Source organism: Lissotriton helveticus, chromosome 5_1, assembly GCF_964261635.1.
Source record: "Lissotriton helveticus chromosome 5_1, aLisHel1.1, whole genome shotgun sequence".
Classification (NCBI taxonomy): domain Eukaryota; kingdom Metazoa; phylum Chordata; class Amphibia; order Caudata; family Salamandridae; genus Lissotriton; species Lissotriton helveticus.
Genome location: NC_136065.1, coordinates 1,542,502,494 through 1,542,523,179, shown reverse-complemented (window position 1 = coordinate 1,542,523,179; position 20,686 = coordinate 1,542,502,494).

Genomic DNA, 20,686 nt, shown 5'->3' with positions numbered 1-20,686 from the left:
ACTAAAAAAACGTCCACTGAAATGTATGTAGCAGTTAAGGTAAGAGATATTGTTGAGTGGAAAAGTTAGGAATTTTGCAATGTCCTTGCCATGATGCCCCTGTTCTTTTGGGGGATTTACCATTGTTTTCTGTAGTTGTCTGTGAGAGTTATATTTTTATTTTTTGGAAATTGTTATTGTTATTTGCATAAAACATAGCTGATTACAAACTCATGTATTTCTTGGTTCATATAACATACAAGGTAGTGCCTGAGAGTAAACAGAGTATAAATACTTTTGCTTCTGCACCTCTCCCAATAGACCCGCCTTCACAGTGCATAAAAACTCTTCCATGGGGAACATCGTCTTTGTATGTCAGTCACTCAGTTCCAAATCGGATTCTTCAGGCGGAGGGGCGCATATGTTCCCTCGAAATGTGTTCCATTTCCCCCACACTTGTGTCCATTTCCGGGGACACCCTCTATGAATAAAGACTGGCTTTTCCGCTACCATAACAATGTCTAGGTCCCGACACCACTGCTGGTGTGAGGGGACTGTCGGTGCTCCCCAATGTTGAGCAGTGTTCTGCCTAGCTAGTGTGATACCCAGGTTCGCCCAGTCCTTCTCTGCATGGTTAAAGCCTGTGGGCTCCCACACATTAAGAAGGCACCTCCTTGGTTCAGGGGAGACGTTGAAGCCACATTCCTGAGTGATCGTGGCCATGACAGCCCTACAATATCGTGTGATGTTGGGACAGTCCCAGAATGTGTGGTATTTATTTATTTATTTATTTAAAGAGTTTTATATAGCGCTGGCTAGACCCGAAGGTATCAGAGCGCTTTACATGAAAATCAACAAAGTAACAGAAAAAGATCAACAATTACAAATACATCACAAAAATAGGTAATACATTATGAGCTGAGAGAAAGGAAAGAAAATAAAAAGTAGTGGAGGGGCAGAGGAGGAGAGACAGGGAGGATACGGGGAGAGACGAAAGGAAGTCTGTCTAAAGACCGACTGGGTAGGTGACGACCAAGGAGGGAATCCACGGCCCATCTCCCCTATAGCTAAACCAGGTAGCTCCATCGGGCATCAGTCAAAATTGTTCAGTCTCAGTACATTGAGAGAGGAGGGAAGGAGAGACATAGATAGAGGGAGGATGTGGGAAGAGACGACAGGAGAGACGCAAGGAAGTCTGTCTCGACCCTGTTGAAATACCCAAAAGTAGGACTCAGAGAACACAGAAAATATTAGGAAACACCTGACAAATAGTGCAGTGCTTCTCTTGTGGTTGACATGGTTATTTAGCATTTGGAGAGCACACATTTTAACCATGGGCATGGTGTCACTGTATACCAGGTTCAAGTCAACAAATCTCAGCCTTCGGTGGATATGATCTTCATTCCATTGCTGGTAATTTATAAAATGAAAGGTAGTCTGAATCAAGCACAATGGTAGTAAAACAGCAAGAATTGCTCTAGGGTTCTGAAATGGAACTATCAACTTGCCCGTCCATTCCCTTTATGCTGCACAGAATCGGTTATCTGTGCACCTAAGTTAGACTAAGGGTGCTGAAATACCTCAATAAACTCAAGTTTGGACTAAGTTTACACGCCATATTACACCAGCATCTTATATTATATTTTAGCAAATCAGCCCTGAGGGGCCTGTTGTGAATGTTCCATGGGAGGGTTGCCCCTGCGTAGTGAACTCTCACATACTTGTGGTATTCACAAACTGTTTGGCAGCACCAACTTCACCCTAGATAAGGTGGAAAGTTTAACTGCTGTCAATGGCAGGAATAAATCCCCACCTGCATACCTGTTACGTTTATGCATATAAAAATTGTTTTATATATGAGAACCTTGCAATTCACTACAGAGTACAGAACTGTAACTTTTGCACAAAATGTAGGTATGTAGAAGATATTTCTACAATGCTAATCAAAAGGCAGCTGAACCCAGTAGAGGGTAAAAGAAAAGCCTAAAGTCAAAAGTGATAGTGGAGGTAGTGGTGTTGTATAATTGAGAGAATAGAGAGAGAAGGCATTGCTGCATATCTTCATGATTGCTTGACGTTGCACCAGCCTCATCGATTATTAATTTATTGACATTATTCTTTGCTCTATCAGCTTTTATCTTCCAAGCTAGGGTAGCACTTGCTCTTTCCCCATTTTCGTAGTTCTCCATTCTATGCACCTCCCATTGGGCTCTCACTTTTTCTTCCAGCTCAGTTCTATACTCAGAACGAACTCGGTCTAATTCCTTAAGAATTAGAGAGGCTGCCTCAGGTTGACAGTGCATCCTAGCATTTTCTAGTCTAGTTACCTCCGTTTCCATTTTTTGGAATTTCAGCCTATCTTCCTTGTTTTTAGAGGATATCAAACTAAGGAATACCCCGCGAATATAGGCATTAAAGGCATCCCATACGTAGTCAGGATATGTTGACCCTACATTGTCTAGGAAAAACCTGGCATTTGATTCCTTAATGTTGCTAATTAGCTCCTGATTCCGCAACATACCTCTATTTAACGTCCACCGAGAAGGGGGTTTAACTTTGCTTCCCATATATACAAATGTTATAGGGGCGTGATCCGAAAGGATACATGGAAGGATAGAGATATCCACCACATTTTCCAGGCCCACTCTGTCGGTGAGGATATAATCTATTCTCGAGGAATGGCCGTGCTTTTTACTGAAATAGGTAAACCTAGATCCCATTCCCACTTTGGCTACCCAGACATCGACCAGGCCAAGATCGTGGATCATATTAATCATTGCTCGTCGTGTTTGCGGAGCTGCCACATATTTACTGTGATTTGACCTGTCTCGGGCGGGGTTAAGAAGTACATTGAAATCACCCCCGATTATTATTGAGGTTCCAACCTCTGTCAGATTGGCCTGTACCTTGAGTAGGCAAGTAGGATCGTCTAGATTAGGGCCATAGTAGGATACCAGGGTGACTTCGGCCCCCCCAAAGCTGCCCGCACCAGGATCCACCTACCAGAGCAGTCAGTTAAGACAGATTTGATGGTACTATTAACTCCCTTTCTTATTAGGACAGCAACCCCCTTATTGTGTGTCGTATGTTGAGAGCAGAGAGAGTGCTCTATCCATTTATATTTACCAAAGACATCCTTAGTCTCTGAGTAGCTTGGATGTGTTTCCTGTATAAGAAACACCTGTGCAGCCGACTGTTCCAGATATTTCATAACCAGCCGTTGTCTTCTGCTGCACCGCAACCCATTGACATTCCATGAAATAAACTTTATCTTTGTACCAGTCATTTTTTTCTGCCTACCCCTTTCTCCCTCCTAAATCCGATGGCCTGAGCTGCGATATTCAGAATTACAAAAACAGGGTATGAGGACATTATGTTTCAGTTTTTTCCCTCTGCAACCCCACCTGTGCGCCCCCCCACCCTTCCCACCCCTCTAACCCCTTGTGACCCCTCCATCCCACTATACCCCTGGGGAACCCTCCCTTTTCTCTTGGGCATACACCCTCGGTCGGTGGTCCCTCTCGGTGTGTGGCTATAGACATAAACAAAACCACGCTAAATGGTGCCAGCCTCAGCTCTACACCTCTTCACTTCTTCAAATAGGAAGTTAGATTACTCTAATAAGAATCTATTTTATACTTTGCTATACTTTGCTAACAGCTCCTCCCCCCACTGCTGTAATTTGTATCTCCCCCCCACCTCCTCCCATTCTAATCTTGTCTATTAGAGAATCCACCTCCTCCAAGTGACGCATGTTGTACATATGGTTGTCCCACATAATATGTAGAGATGCGGGAAATCTGAGTTGGGTCTTGGCGCCTAGTTGATTCAATATAGCCATCCTTTGCCCAGTTCCCACTGCCTTGTGGCTGTTCGATGGGACACATCTGACCGAATAGAAAAAGAGAATGGGGTGGAGGTTGAGTTACATTTCAGTTGACCTTCTTTTAGGGCAAGGGATAGGATCCTCTCTTGGAGAGAATAAGTTAGGAAATTAACAAGTATTTTCCTAGGGCGGTCCTTCCCAGGAGATCTTCTGTATGGGTCGCGATGAACCCTTTGAATGTCCACAGACAGATCCAAATCTTCATCCGAAGATTTTAATACATGTGTCTTCAAAAGGGAGACTACGAAGTTCTTAAGATCGCTTCCCTCAATATCCTCCGGGACATTCAGTATTTTCAAGTTGTTTTTTCTAAAATGGTTCTCCAGCTCCTCAATGTCATCATGTAACTCCTGATTCTGCTGGATCAGCTTATTCATCATGAGGGAAGAAGCGTTTATGGATTCCTTTATTTTTGGTATCTCAGCTTCAAGTGCATCGGTTCTCTGCGAAACTTCCTCGACCCTTGATGATAAAAGATCACATGAGCTTCCGAAGTTGTGAATCTCCTGCCAATATCATCAAATCTCCTACCTATATCATCAGGTAGACTTAACAGAATATCAGCCAGCGTCCAGGGGTGGAAGTATGAGGTGGCAGAGATACACTAGGAAGATTTTCATGGGTATCTGGGACATCAGGAGTATCAGAATGAGTATTTAAGGGTAGCCGAGAGCCCGGTAGATTGCGTTTTCAATTGGCTCTTTTGTGCTTTCCCCACTGCCCCCCTCTCCAAAGGAGTACCTGGCATACCCTCCATGCCTGGATCTTGTAGACCAAGAGCGGAGAAGCTATTCAAAAGCTCCACCGATGGGTGCACTTCTATTAAGCACTCCTGTGTAGGAGAAGACCCTGACGTATCTGGGGGGGACGCTAGAGGGGGGCAAGTCACTTGCCTCACTAACCAAGCCAGTAAAGTTTAGAGCAGGAGCAGGAGGATCAAGAGTAGCCGAAACCAGGCTCCCTTGGCGGACATACCTTGTTTAAGGGCCGAAGCAGAGGCTGAAGTAGAGGTGGTGCTGCAGATCTTATAGAAGGATTTCAACGATGGGGTTATTTTTTGATTTGCGGAAAGACAAGCTTTGTTTTGTTTTTTGCTTTTCCTCCTTCCCTTGCCCGGAGTATCTTGTGATGTCTCTTGTGGGCCGTTCATTTCTCTTGTCTGCCTAATACCAGCTTTCACATTCACTATTGGTGGCAGGCCCTACCTTGTTTTGGCCTGGACTGGGAGTTAGCCAGGGCTCTATTGCGTAGCGTGTATCGCCCCACTGCTGCTTTAGGGGAGACAGCAGCTTTAGTTTTTAACGGGCTGCAGTCCAACTCAGACTCTGATCTCCATGCACTGCAGACTATTGATGTTTCTTTTACAATCACAGGTGGTGTTTTGATGCACCAAAACCCCCCTGAATGACCCCCAGTCTGTCGCTTCGGGGCCTGAGACCCAATGCTCCCTATTCCTCCAAAGGTGGTCGCAATTAGAGGAGCAAAATAAACAAAAGTATAATTGTGAGCTCTTGGTGCTCTCACTGCTACCCCCAGGCACCTCTCCCTCCCCTACCTTACTGCCGCTAGATGTGAGAGCCGCCGCTGCCGATGTGGTGCAATATCGGAAAACACTCCTGAGTATGCTAGGAGGCCCGCCGCCTCCACTCCCTCGCAGCGTCCAGTATGCGGCAGCCCGGCATTTCCACTAGCGTATTCCCGGTCTCGGCCTCGCTCTCGCTCACCATCAGTGTTTACCGCTCCGCGTTTTCCAAGCGGAACAGAATGGAAGAAAATGCAGCGGCGAGGCTGCGAGGCTGCAAGCAAAGAAATCCGTTGGTTGAGAAGTCAAAAAGTAAAAACGCCGGGAGACTCCGACATCACCAGGCTACACAAAGCTCCGAGGCTCCGAGCTATCAGCTGACCATCAGCGTGCTGCGAGAACGCCACACATCTCGAGAGCTCCGCCTGCGGTCGTTAGCTTTCGACCGCCATGTTCCCGCCGAGGTAGTGGTGTTGTGAACTGTTAATGCACGGTGAAGTAAAAAAATACCATCTAAAGGTAGGCATAATTCTATGGGTGCACAATTCTTTTTTTTTCTTTCTCAACAATCGGTGTACTGGCGTCAAAATTAGATCTGGCCGTTGTTACTAATCGTGCCATTCATTACAAATTCGATTAAATCATTTTGTTACCAACTTCTAAGTGGCCCTGAGGCTCAAACCCAGCAATATTTCAGCCAGTTGAAAGCACACTAAAGCCATCTCCTCAGAAGTGTTCAATTGCTCCTTCTCTGCGGTGTGACAACAGAAGGGTTGGATTCCCCGGCAGTGTCATGTTATAGGAAATAGGAACCACACCTCAAGGTGGTCTCACTGTAATAGGCAATATTTTTTACCGAGACCCATTGTTTCATAGGAATGTGTAAAGGTGTCCATTGGCACTGGAAATGTAAAACAGAACATTTACAACTGAAATTAAATATATACTCTTTCACCACTTCTTGATTAAACTGTGATTACCTCCAAAAATGAAAACTAACATTCTACGTAGGTGCCAAGTGGTCTAGTCTCAGGTGTGATGTCTTCAGCCACTCCTGGCTTTCTGGTGTTGTATTCTGGAACTCCGTTCTTTTTTAGTTCAACATTGTAAATAGGGACTAACAATCCGAACATGCATAGCGTTTTTGGCATGAAAACCAGTACTTCCTGAACGAAGTACTAACATAAGTTCACCTGGGTGCTATTTTTAAAATTTTCCAAAGCAAAGTAGTCCATTTTGAATAATGTTACCAGTTTTGCATTCAAAGACAACTGTAAACACTGTTCACATGTTCCATGGAAGTGAACTATTTAATTTAAATCATACAATTGTGCATGGATAAGGCATTTGATATGACTTCCCTATACTGAAAATGTCTGCCTGGGTCAGACTCGCTTGTAGGGCAGTCTGACAGGCCAGTGTGGGGGCCGTTTTTATGGCTGTGGGCCCACATAATGATCTGCTGAGCTGTTTTTTTACTGTTGATTTACCCAATATTAAAACAGATTTTGTCTGCTGCAAGCTCAAATCCTTGCAGACTTCCATAGCTTGTAAAATATGTATACATCGTGCCTTTACAAATTCAAAACTCCGCCAGTTTGCATACATGGACCACTTTTTTTTTAGCTAATTCACAAATGGGGAACACTTATTTGGTACCTGGGCCTACTTTATGTCTCAGTTTGACCCTGGCTGGACTGAAATCGAATCTTAAGATGTATTAATTTGCATATATTTCACAAGTAGTGCAGTTCTACCAGCATTTTCACAATTTATATGCAGAACTGGTTAATGTGACCTAGGCCCCACCAAATTTTTTATAAACCTAGCTTCCATAAACAGATGACCATTTTTAAAACACCTGCAGATACCGCATAAAAAAAGAGCCGAGAACCTGAGAAGGGCTGCTTTTCTTTTTTTCTGCATTTACCGTTTGGGTACTTCTTAGCGGTTCCATTGATCAAGCAGGCAATGTAAAGTAGCCTGAAAGGCTGCAGCACGGATATTTATTTTGTATTGTCACCGCACCATGTTTTCTTTGTAAATACTCATTTGTAGAGTTGTGTTTCCTCGGTTGAATACGGTAAAAGGTGCTCGCCAACCCGCAGCCCCAAAGACACAGTGGTGTATCAGTCCTCCCTATTTTGTGGAGTTTTGTTCTGGTGTAGTATGTTATGTGCAGTATTTTTAGTTGCACCAGTTTTAGTCTGGAGGGGATCACCACTTCTCACGGGGATGCTTGTGCCTCCTGCCAATCCTGCTCATCCATCTCTCCCACCTCAGCCTGACATTTTTCTCTAAGGTTGGGATCGTTCTGATGGTTAACCAATTTACGGTATGTTAGAGAGATTGCTTTTTTGGTTGGACAGTCCGTCAATAATCGATCCTCGAGTGGTGAGGACTCGGGGAGGTCAGTTCCCGGAGGTATGGCCCTCCTTAGTGCGTGTTTAATTTGCAAATATCGGTATTGCTCCGGCTTTGCCATCTGATACGTTGCCTGTAGCTGAGCAAAATTGACCACCCCTCCTTTTTCTACTGGTCCCCCACCTGAATATGCCTATTAGATCCCATCGGGCAAAACCCTTACTTGCATGTAGCTTGCCCAACCTTGGGGTGTCCCAGAGTGGCGTGTGTTGTGTTAGCACTCCCTCTCAGCCAAGCGCACGAAGTGCCATAAACCAGATGTGCATGGTGTGTGCTGTGGGGCCAATCAATGCGTGTTTCCGGGATTTATTATATAGTGCATCCAGGATTCCATCTGTGCCAAGAGTGTGCCTATCCACGCCTGTTGGCCGTGGAGCCATTGATGAACCACTATGAGCTGGGAGGCCCAATAGTATGGTTGAATGTTGGGCAGGGCAATTCTGCCATCATACCAACCCTTTACTAGCTTAAACATTGCCATGTGGGGTGGCTTCCCTTCCCACAGGAGATGGCCCACCTCCGCCTCAATTGACTTGAAATAGGAGTGAGAGACTGGAATAGGTATGTTTTGTAGAGCGTATAAAACCCATCATTTTAAACAAGGCCGCTCTGCCCAAGAGTGTGAGTGGCAGGGAGTGCCAGTATTTCACGTCACAGCGGAGTCTTTTCAGGGGTGGCAATAGATTACGCTCCAAAAATTGTGCGGGGTGCGGCGTGATATGCATGCCCAAATATTTGAACCCATCTTTTGCAATCTGGATCGTAACACCCCGGGGCAGGCGTGGAGGGGGGCCCTTAAGTATATATAAAACCGATTTTACCCAGTTAATAGTGTTGCCCGATACTCTACCATATGACTCGCAGATGTCAAGCAAACAAGAGAGTAACAACCGTCTAGGGTTTGCCATATATAGCAAGATGTCATTTGCATAAGGGAAGATGCGGTCCTCACAACCCTCCGCCCACCTCAATCTCCGTATTACAGGATCCCTCCTTATCCATGCCGTCAATGGCTCATGCACTAAAGCAAACAAGAGGGGGGACAGGGGACATCCCTGCCTGATCTCGCGCCCCAGGGGAAAGTCTTCAGAGATCCACCCGTTGACCACTACATGTGCCAATGACTGTGCATGAGATGAATCCAGGCACAAAATTTGGGCCAGAGACCAAAATGTTGCAGCACCGCGAACAGAAAAGGCCATGCCACCCGGTCGAAGGCCATACTGGCGTCCAGCAAGAGAATAATCGCCTCATCTTGGATAGTGGGTATGCGAGCCAGCATGCCATGAAGTCTCCTGAGGTTCATCGCCGTGTTCAAGCCCGGCATAAAGCTTGATCATTGTGTACTAGGGTTGTGAGATAGTGCTAGAGCCTGGGTGCCAGCGCTTTCACAAGTATTTTTGCTTCCGCGTTGAGGAGCGAAATTGGGTGGTAGGAAGTGCACTCCTGTGGGGGTTTACCTGGTTTTGAGATCGCTATAAGCGTTGCTACTCGCTGGTCTGAGAGTTATATTTAAGAGGATGTTATGAAAGGGATGATATCTAAATTTCCTAAGGTGTTTACGAATGAAGTGGGGTTTGTCAAGGCTTTTGTGCATAGTATCAGCTTAAAAACAATGCTGTCCCGATTATATATAAAGGTAGACCAGTTCCTATGTGTGTGCGCCAAGCCTTAAACAATCCATTGAACAAATTGTGTTCTGATGGCATTATTGGACTGACTTATTCAGCTCAATTGGTTTCTCCAGTGGTGCTCACCAAGAAAAGAACTGGACAACTCAGATTGTGCGTTGATTTAAGATCTTGAAATCAGACTATTCTTATGGATTGCCATCCATTACCTCGCATACAGGAGATGTTGGTCAATATTGGGGGAGCTAAATATTTTTCTACCATAGCTCTCCACTCAGCGTACCATCAGCGTACCATCAGATTCCTCTCAGTCAGAAGTCTCATTCGTTGACCACATTTGTAACTCTGAACGGTGCCGGTGCATTCATGTACTTACAGTTGCCATTTGGACTTGCATCTGTAGCAAGTGTTTTTCACAAATTAACCCCTTCCATGCTGCCGTCGGCCATTGGCCGACGGCAGCACTACCTCCCCAGTGCTGCTGTCGGCCAATGGCCGACGCGGCCCCACCCGTTTTTCGCAACTGCCTCGAAATCGTGGCAAACGGGTTAATGGATCCTTTTTGTTCTGACATACCACAGGTTCAGGCATTCCAAGATGACATCTTGATTTTTACAAATAGTAGAAATTAGCACATTCATGTTCTTGAGCAAGTTTTAAAAGTTTTACTTGACAGAGGCATGACAGTTAAATCTGAAAAATGCAAACTCCTGGTTCAAAAGTAGAAAACCTGAATCATACAGTTTCTAGTGAAGGCATAAAACCTAAAAGGTGCAACATTTTAGTAAACATGAATGCTCCACCACCTTGTAATGAGTATGTGTTGCGTTCTTTTCTGGGGTTGTGCGAATATTATGCCAGGTTTGTACCAGTCATGCTTTAATGGCACAACCTTTATATTCACTTCCTAAAAAAGGGATGACATTTATATGGAAAGACTCTGAAGTTGTTGCATTAAAAAAATCAAAATCTGGTCATCAGTGTCCCAGCTTTGGATGCTTTTGTGCCATCTGGTAAATCCTTCATTAATGTGGATGCCAGTCTTAAGGGTTTCAGGGCTGTATTTGGTCAATGGGTAAACAATAAAGAGCACACTGTACTTTTGCATCCTGAACACTGTCAGATGCTAAGACCAATTATAGCACTATTGAGAGGAAAGCGCTGGCATGTGTTTGGGCTGTTTAGAAATTCAAAGCTTACATATAGGGCATGCCAACGATATCTACATGGATCAAAAGCCTTGTGTCTACTGCTGAAGTGGAAATGGCCTGGGTAAGGCCTCTACTCGCTTGGTTTGTTTGCTTTCTAAACTACAAGAATATAATATCACAGTTAAATAGATTCAAGGTGGCAAAAATGTTCGTGCTGACTGCCTATCACTAGCAGTATCTACAGAACCCTTAGGAGAAATGAATGTGTGGTTCTTTAATTGATGCTTCTGTTTGTAATGCATATATTTCAGAAAATGACTGGCCAAGTAACAGAACGCTGTCTGCTGTTTTTCATTATGTTAAAACAGATTGGCCCTCTGAGAAATCTTTAGATCTGGAAATGCAAAGTTTTTGTCACTTAGCCATGAAACTATTGTATGAAAGTGATTTGTGGCTATGCAATTAGTTATTTGTACCACCTTCTAGTCTTAGAGATAAGATTCTCAAGTTTGCCCATGAGGGACATGTGGGCGTTTCGGCCACTTGTAAGAGATTCTGAGATAAACATTTTGGTGGCCAGGGTTGTATAAGCATGTGTCATTGTTTGTTGACAAGAGCCCTCAGTGTATTGTCTCTGACAAACATTGGCAGACCACTTCAAAACCTGTATTCCCTGTGCCACTTCCAGAGAAGGCTTTAGATAAAGTGGCTTTGGACTTTACTGGTCCATTTCTTTTTTTACCCAGAGATAAGAGATTCATAATAGTACTTATATACTATTACTCAAAATGGATTTACTACTCATTTGTAAAAACGACTGATTCATCTACGGTAATGACTTTCTTAAGTAAAGTATTTTCTTTTGAAAGTGCACCATGCAATATCCTCACCGATAATGGTACCCTCTCTGTAGAAAAATTTAAGTATTTTTGGAAAGGAACAGGCTCAAACATTTTCAAGTTGCTCTTTATTACCTTACCTCCAATAGCTGGGTAGACAGGGTGTAGTATGGAATTTGATAAATAAATCCAAGAAAGATGAACTTGAAGAAAGTTGAGTTTATTCCGTAAGAAGAACTCACGACCATCAGTCACAGCAACAGAACATACAATGACCAATAGTTTCAATACATTAGAACATCTAAAACGTCTACGTTCTAATTATGACTTAACACCATAAAGATATATATACACATTAAATAAAAATACACTACAACATATTACACACCCCCTTCCTTTAATAAAACACAAAACAAAAGTTGAATTAATAAAACACATAATCTCTGGCATGAACAGGAGCTGATCTTACTCTTGAACTGCACCTTACCAAGTTGTCACCTCCACCTCCAGAGGTGAAATTGGCATGTGCAGAATGATTCATGTTGGTATTCCTATCACCTCTATCCAAGTCATTACAAGAGGAACTAGCAACACTAGTTCACAAATTTTCATTGCTGGTTGAATTAGTCAAGGTATCAAAATCAAACCAATCACTTCTTTCCTTCTCCTGTGAGGAAGCCACTCTTTGTAAAATTATTCTAGCTTGTTCATTAGTTACTTTAACTAAAGCATTTCTATTCCACCATCCTTTATTCTGTAATAAAACAGTCATTCTAGTTATTTCAAAACCTTTACTGGTTCTGAAAACTTTGACAATCCTTTACTAATTCTTATAAAACCCAATCACCCACATTAAGAATACCTTCCTTCATATGCATTCTTCTGTCATAAAAACGTTTGTAAGCATCTTGATTTGCTTTCACATGTTCACGTACACTTCCCAAATCAATATTATGAGACACTTCTACCTTATCCAATAACCATGTAGGACTAAGAGCTGAAATAGGTTTTCTCACTCATAATAAAACAAAAGGAGCAACATTAGTAGTGCTCTGAGGAGTAATGTTATAATTCCAAACTTTGAAGTGTAGGTATTCAGTAACATCAAGATCGTTAGCAACTGCTGTCTGAGCACACTCTTTTATCAAACGATTAGCCCTTTCTAAAGATCGTTTGAAGCTGGACTATACAAAGGTGCGAGAATATGCTTGACATCATGTTTACCTAAAATTTTTGAAAACTCATAAGATATAAAATGAGACCCATTGTCAGTAACAATTTCTTTAACCTTTCCTTCAATATAAAATAAATGTTTCAAGAATTAAACTACAGAGGCTAAATCCGCACTTTTGACAAAGGAAAAGTATAGCCACTTAGAGAAATAGTCAATAGCGACTATAGGAAACTTTTTGTCACCCTTAACAATATTGAATGGACCTGTGAAATCAAGACCAATTGTCTCCCATGCATTATTAGGCCAATCCACAGGAGATAAAGGAACTGTCCTAGTCTTGCAATGTTTTTCAGAACAAAGACATTCAGAACATGTTTCTACAAATCTTTTGACTTGGCCATCAATACCGGACCACCAATAGATTTCTTTAATTTTCTTTGTTGTTGCTGTGATACCCAAATGTCCATCATGGGCTAAAGATACAATCTTAGGTCTCAGATTTACTGGTGGAACAAACAAATCCTGTCTAACTAAAATGCCATTAACTACAGATAACTCAGATAACTCAGATAACTCAGAAGCCACTTGTGAGAATATTCTAACATCCATAGACATGCTTCTGTCACATGGCCATCCTTCCATGAGAAACTTTTTTACTTGAATCATACAATCATCTCTATTACAACTTTCAATCCATTCTTTCCCAGAAATTTTGAATTTTTCATTTATATTGTTGATAGTAAAAGCATATTCCATGTGCTCAATTGGAACCGTGACAAACAATCCGCACTAAAAATTTTACCCCCTGGAATATACTTTATATCAAAATTAAATTCTTGTAATCTTGCTAAAAGCCTAATGAGCCGAGAAAAAGCCTTATTAGAACAACTGTCACCTAACATGTATATTAAAGGCTTGTGATCAGTATGTAATTCAAATTTCATTCCCCAAATGCACATCTTAAACTTTTCAGAAGCCCATGAACACGCAAGTGCTTCACCCTCAATAGTTCTGGAGTTTCTTTCTGTATCACTAAGGGAGCGTTATGCGAGTGCCACTGTGCCTTCCTGACCATTAACAATCTGACTTAACACGGCACCAAGACCTTTGACACTCGCATCTACTGTTATAATACACTTCTCACCATGGGTGAATGGTTTAATGGCTGGAGCAGTTGTAATACATTTTTTATCTAAAACAAAAGTGCTCTGACAATCATCAGACCAGACATACTTGACATTCTTCTTTAACACATTCTTCAAAGGTTGGACAATGACAGCATATCCTTGTACAAATCTAGCATAATATTCACTAAAACCCCAAAAAGCTCTAAGTGAATCTTTATCAGTAGGCATAGGTACATCATGAATACTACTCAATAACAAAAACTTAGGTTTGATGCCTTCTATAGAGATATTATGGCCCAAATAATTGACCTCTTGAGAAACGAATTTGCATTTGTCAAAATTGATAGTCATACCCTGATTACTCAATTTACTTAACACTTTCTTTAACAAAATGATATGTTGGTCTAAATGTTCAGTATGAATTAGAAAATCATCCTGGAACCCCTGTATGCTTTTTTGCTCTCCAAATATCTTATCCATCAGCCTTTGAAAAATACTGGCAGCGGATGCTAATCCAAATTGCATGCGCTTATACAGATATACACCAAAAGGTGTCACAAATGTGGTAAGGGGTTGAGACTCTTCAGATAATGGAATTTGATGATACGCCGAGCGTAAATCAATTGTTGAAAAGAATTTTCTACCTCCTAATTTGGCCAACATCTTGTGAATCTTGGGCAGGGGATGACAGTCTACCAGAATATTTCTATCGAGAACTCCCAAACCCGCACACAGGCGTACATCGCCAGAACTCTTGCGTGCAACGACGGCAGCAGAAACCCATGCTGAAGAATCTACCTGCTTGATAATACTTTGCAAACACATATCATCTAAAAGTTTTTTGAGGTCCTCTCTAGGTTTTACTTTTTGAATTACTGGAGTAGCATTGCCCTTCAATTTAATGGTATGTTGGAATTCCTTAACCATACCAATCTTTTTTGTAAAAACCTCTGGAAATGTAGAAAACAAGTTCTGTACAGTACCTTCATGTGTACTAGTTTCTTGTACATTTAATACAGGCATTTCACTCAGAGTAACTGGTTCAGCATGTCTAGGTCTGAGTATAATTCCTAATTTGGCTTGATCTTGCCACCCAAGTATATCACGTCCATTAACTGCGACATACATTTTAGTGAAAATATATCTTCCTTTAAATAAAATGCTATCATCAAAGTTACCCTTCATAATTATATCATATTCACCGAAAGCTTTGGGATTTACAGTAGTGGATTTCAATATTTTTTCTGACCAAAACTTTTTGAATGAGTTTTCAGCTAGAATAGTTATGGGAGACGAAGAATCGGCCATAATGCCAAGGTTGATAGTACCAATTAGAACATCACAAATTGGACAATTACATCTCTTTTCAGAGTCACCTAAAGCATTAACTTCAACAGACAAGGAAACATTACTAATTGCTTCCGTCATAATGCCATTTTCCACATCCAATTGACTAACTTTAAATTTTGTTTTGCTAGAATTGCATACAGTGTAGAAATGCGCAATTGCCTTGCAATAATTGCATCTTTTCCCTAGTGCAGGACAATTAGGATAATTGCTCATGTGAAATCTTGAACCACATCTATAACATGCTCCTCCCACTCTCTTTTCACTAGTTTTCTTTGGTACATTCCTATGTGAAACCAAATTAACATCAGAATCATTACTGTTAGAAACAACAAAAATTTGTGGTGCTTTTGAAATTTCTGAAGAAATTGTAGTGGAAGATTCAGTCAAACTTTTAGATGAAACAACTGAACGTTCAATACTTCTAGCTATATCCATAACTTCATCCAGTGATGGATTTTTACATGTTAATATACGTTCCTGAATCTTCTTATTGAAGCAATTAAAAACTAATTGATCACGTAAAGCAGTATCTAAATAATTTCCAAATACACATTTTGATGCTAAAACATATAATACAGCCAAATAATCCTTTATAGACTCCTCAGCAGTCTGTTTGCGTTTAAAGAACTTGTGTCTTTCAACCATGACCGAAGGTTCATCAACATACTGTTTACCAATGCGTGCTAAAGCATCCTTAAAAACATCCCAAGTTTCAACTCCAGTGGGCGCAGGAAAAACTGGTAGATTATCAAAAATCTCTTGCCCGGCACTACCTAAATGGTTGAATAGTAAACCTCTTTTCCTTGAAGGTGAATATTTAGTAGCATCAATGGCTTCCGAATAATTCTCAAAGAGCCTAAACCATTTGTGCCAAGGTGTTGAAGGTTTACCTGCTACTTCAAGAAATGGGGGCAGTTGCATGACATTGTTGACAGAACTTCCTAGTCGGGCATCCTGAGACCAAGAGTTGCTGGTCTTACATACAAGTGATTTTTGGCTTGAATACAACGCATCTCTAACTTACTACTATTCGAGTATATGTGAGGAGATTCTGCCCTCTAACCTTGTAGTGAGGTGTTCTGAGCACTTCTGGTCGGGGATAGATGTGCCCTCTGGCATGATTCCTACGTTACACGATGTCTGATTTCTCAGACATACTCGCTGTATAACTATTCACCTTTGGATTGTCTTCCTCCAAAAACGAATCTAGATGTGCAACACTTCCGTCCTGAAGATGGTCCCAAGGATCTGGTAGACCGTCAGGGGACCGAAGCGCCGACGCCTAACACCTCTCCGCACATTTGTTGATTTTACAGTTTGTAAATGCGATTATATGCTGTATTTAATTTCCATCAATATGGTGTTTTGACTATCCATTACTTATGCGAAAGGTGTTTTGTATACTACTGCCAATAATGTATGAATTTCAGTAGTTTGTTTTTTGCCAGCCATTGTTTGATGATATTCTAAGTGGAATTAAATATACCGAGTAGCGGTCGGCAGTAGGAGTTACTGCAGGACGGTGACGTGGGCAGGGGGAGGGGCAGGGTGGGGGATTAGTAATGTATGGATTACGGAGTTTTACAGGTAAGTAAGCATTTAAATAAATAAAACAAATTTCGTTGCACGCACTGCATCACCAAATGTGATGCAGTGCACGCAACGAAATTCGTTTTATATATTTAAATGCTTACTTACCTGCAAAACTCCGTAATCCATACATTACTACCCCCCACCCTGCCCCTCCCCCTGCCCACGTCACCGCTCTGCAGTAACTCCTACTGCCGACCGCTACTAAATATACCTTTTGATATATTTCGGTATATGTGCATATATTCCCTGTGGTTATATATAACAATTGATCATGAATATGACATTTATACAAATTGTAAATAATTTTTGAATGTTTCCTCTGGGGACACTTTGCAATTGTGTTATTGTTGACAGAAGCCACAAATCACCACAACAATTCCAAATGTTGAAAATGTAAAAAATAAAATATTACTAAGAGAATAAATGTTACTAGGAGAAGATGTCCAGAATTCTTGAATATCCACACAAAATGTCCTTTAAAGAGTCAAACAGTGCTGGTAATCGCATAAGCTCCGATGAAAAAGTTGTGAAAATCGTATCCAGAAAAGGATTTATCCCAAAGTATTACGATGGCTGCCAAACGCTACGCATGCTCTTTTTAAAGCGAGTAGAGCTTGTTTCAGCAGCGTTAGGTGATGTGATGATGTCGAAGACAAGCTTTCCCAGCTTTCCCAGTTGAATACAAATACTCCGTGACGAGCGAGAGTTCTGATGCTCTGGCAAACATTCAAACGTAGGCACAGAGACAACAGCTCTTCAGCGCATCCGAACACAACGTGAGCAGGAAAGTCAGCAGTTGGCAAGTTTACATGTAACTGGAAAAAAAATTTACTTTATCACTACGCTGCACAGAGTTTCATGAAGAATTAATAGCTGAAATAGTTGCTCGAGTAGAAGCGCCGCATAAAGATTTATTTAAAATGCTTTTTTCAAAATATTTTGCTTCTTGAAATCCTTTTCGTGGCTTGAAATAGCAAAACAGAAACAAGCGTCGGTGGGTCCACACAATTCAGAAGATCGTCGCCATAAAATGTAGTATGGAATTTGATAAATAAATCCAAGAAAGATGAACTTTAAGAAAGTTGAGTTTATTTCATAAGAAGAACCCACCACCATCAGTCACAGTAACAGAACATACAATGACCAATATTTCCAATACATTAGAACATCTAAAACGTCTATGTTCTAATTATGACTTAACACCTTAAAGTTATATATACATTAAATAAATAAATACATTACCACATATTACAAAGGGCCAATCAAATTTTGAAAGAAGGAATTCAAACTTCAATTGTAGCTGATTGAGATGTCCTTTCTTTCCTGCACATTTGGGCTTATCTGACCACACCTCCTTTATTGATCCCACATAAATACCCCAGTTCACCACCCAAGGTTAAGTCTGGATACAAATCAGTTACCTAACCAACACAAGGGCCAATCAAATTTTGAAAGAAGGAATTCAAACTTCAATTGCAGCTAATTGAGATGTCCTTTCTTTCCTGCACACCAACCTTTGGGCTTATCTGACCACACCTCCTTTATTGATCCCGCATAAATACCCCAGTTCACCACCCAAGGTTAAGTATGGATACAAATCAGTTACCTAACCAACACCTGGGAGGGACTGAGCACACGGCCACACATTAGAACAGTAAGCTCTAAGTACTCATGGTAATAAAGAGTAGACAAAGCCCGTCACCAAGGCTCTGATGACCAAACAGAACACACAAGTCTCACATAGAACATCATCGCGTATGCAAAACACAGGGACTATAGTGACACATTAACACAACTGTGAGAGACTGCAACTATAAATGTACATTGGACAAGCCTAAAATACTTTTCTACACCTATGAATGAACCTCAAGATTGAAACTATTGCCGATGTTTAACTGTACCAAATATGTTAAAAAATCAATTTAAAAAATGTAAACAAAAAAAGAAATTTGACCACACCTCCTTCTACTACAAGGGCTTTGCCGTTTAAAGCTATTAGAGAAAGAGAAGCAAGGTCTACATTACTACCGGATTGATTGCCTAGCAAGAAGGCTTGTGAGAATTTTGAAAGCACAGAGTTATATTACAACAAATGAAACAGAAAAAGGATTATTACTGCAGGAAGGGTTTTGAAAACATTGCTATTAATACAAATGATTGGGTTTTGAGCAAAAAACATTTTACGGTCTACAAAGGGGAATCTAAATTTTTCATGCTAGATAAGGTGTCACGGGCCGGCAAACGTTCTGTTTTATTGGAAGGGAAAGGGTGGTGGAATCGAGACAGTGTAATCCCTTTGTCTAAAGATCACGCTGACATTTTTTCCATACCCATTCAGATGGTGATGCATTTTCCACCACACTGTTTTCAGATGTTATTCACAGAGCTCTAACTTGTGTAAACACCAATGATGCAAACATGAACTCCAATGTGGTTACTGTTCCCAGTCATTCCTCTACTAGTTCAAATCTGGATGATGTCAAAAAGAAAATAGTTTACACATGCGGTTCTTGTTCAGTAAAAAAACCTGATACATTTTACAAGATTTTGTTCTGTCATAATTTTTGTTTTGTTGGGGAAAGAGGCCGATTTAATATGCTACATATGTATTTACACAGGCTGCATTTATGTATCTCCTTGTCCTATTTCTGTTTTACTATAGATTTTTCTCAGAATGTTCTATTTTAGATTTAGTTCTGGTACACAGGTGTTTCTGGAATGCTCCGGAATCCGTTTCCTGCCATTCATGGACCCAGCCACGCACTGGAGATTGTCCTGGGTCCTTACTGAAAAAAAAAGACTTTGATATTTAAACATACTTTTCCTGACTGTCTTTCTAGTTATTTGTGCCACTTTTTATTTCTCCATCTCTTCGCTACACACTCACAGATTCGTTTATATTGGAGACATGTGCAAACTAGATAAAGGTAGTATGCTTAAAGATTCAAACAGTTGTTGATGTACAAAAAAAACTAACACATATAGAAAGACTGCAAAAGAATGAAACTGTAATATTATTCTCCTGCTCTAAATACAATTCTCTGACTAGCGCAATAACTTAGTGTTCATCTAGTACCACAACTCAGATAGTCTACTATCCGAAAAATAACATTTAAAGAAGGCACCCATAGATTAGTTTGCATTGAAGACATGTGCAACATAAGACACAAATGACGAACGTTGAGTCCAAACATGAACGTAGGACTTCAATTCAGAAATATAACATGCCATCTAACCCGGACTCCAGCAGCACACATCTGACGACCACAGTGACCGACTTGGCATAACAGGCGTTTTGCCTATACAAGGTTTGCCCACGGTAACCTTCTCGTCTAAATTTCCACTTCTTATGATATATATTCACCCTCCTGCCTAGATCAAGCGGGACTATAACTGCTTGCTTGAATATGTCGTTTGCTTCATCTGACTACTTACAAACTATACAACTTTTAGATCATTTGTTTGGTTTTTGTAACCAGTAAATAGTTACATATTTCGCTGTTCCATTTTCTCTCTCCTTTCCAGAGCCATAAATCAGGAGCTTAAATTACTTTGGAAGAATAAGGTAATAACAAGTGCTCTTGTGCATGTACCCAGTTGCTCACACTATGGGGTCGATTCCGATCCGGTAAAAACCGGTCCGAATTGTCGTTCGGAGCATTTTTTCCGTACGAATCGTACCCTGCAACGTCCGCCGTACGTACGACGAAGTACGATTCGTACCAGGAGCAAGACTCCGTACGAATCGTACAGAGACCGTACGACTCGAATCCCCGTACGAGACTCCATCGGAACCCGCTGTACGTGAGATATGTACGGCTCATGGCTGGTTTTTACGACCCAGCAAGTACGATACGTGTCGGGTACACACCGTATGACCCTTTTTTTACAGGAACTGTAAACAGCCGTAAAAGCAGAGTTCGCACCGAAACAGGTACGGAACACCCCCCCCGGGTACGGTGCGTACCCCCCATGCTCGCAGGGGTACGTCCCGTAACCCTGCAATCACA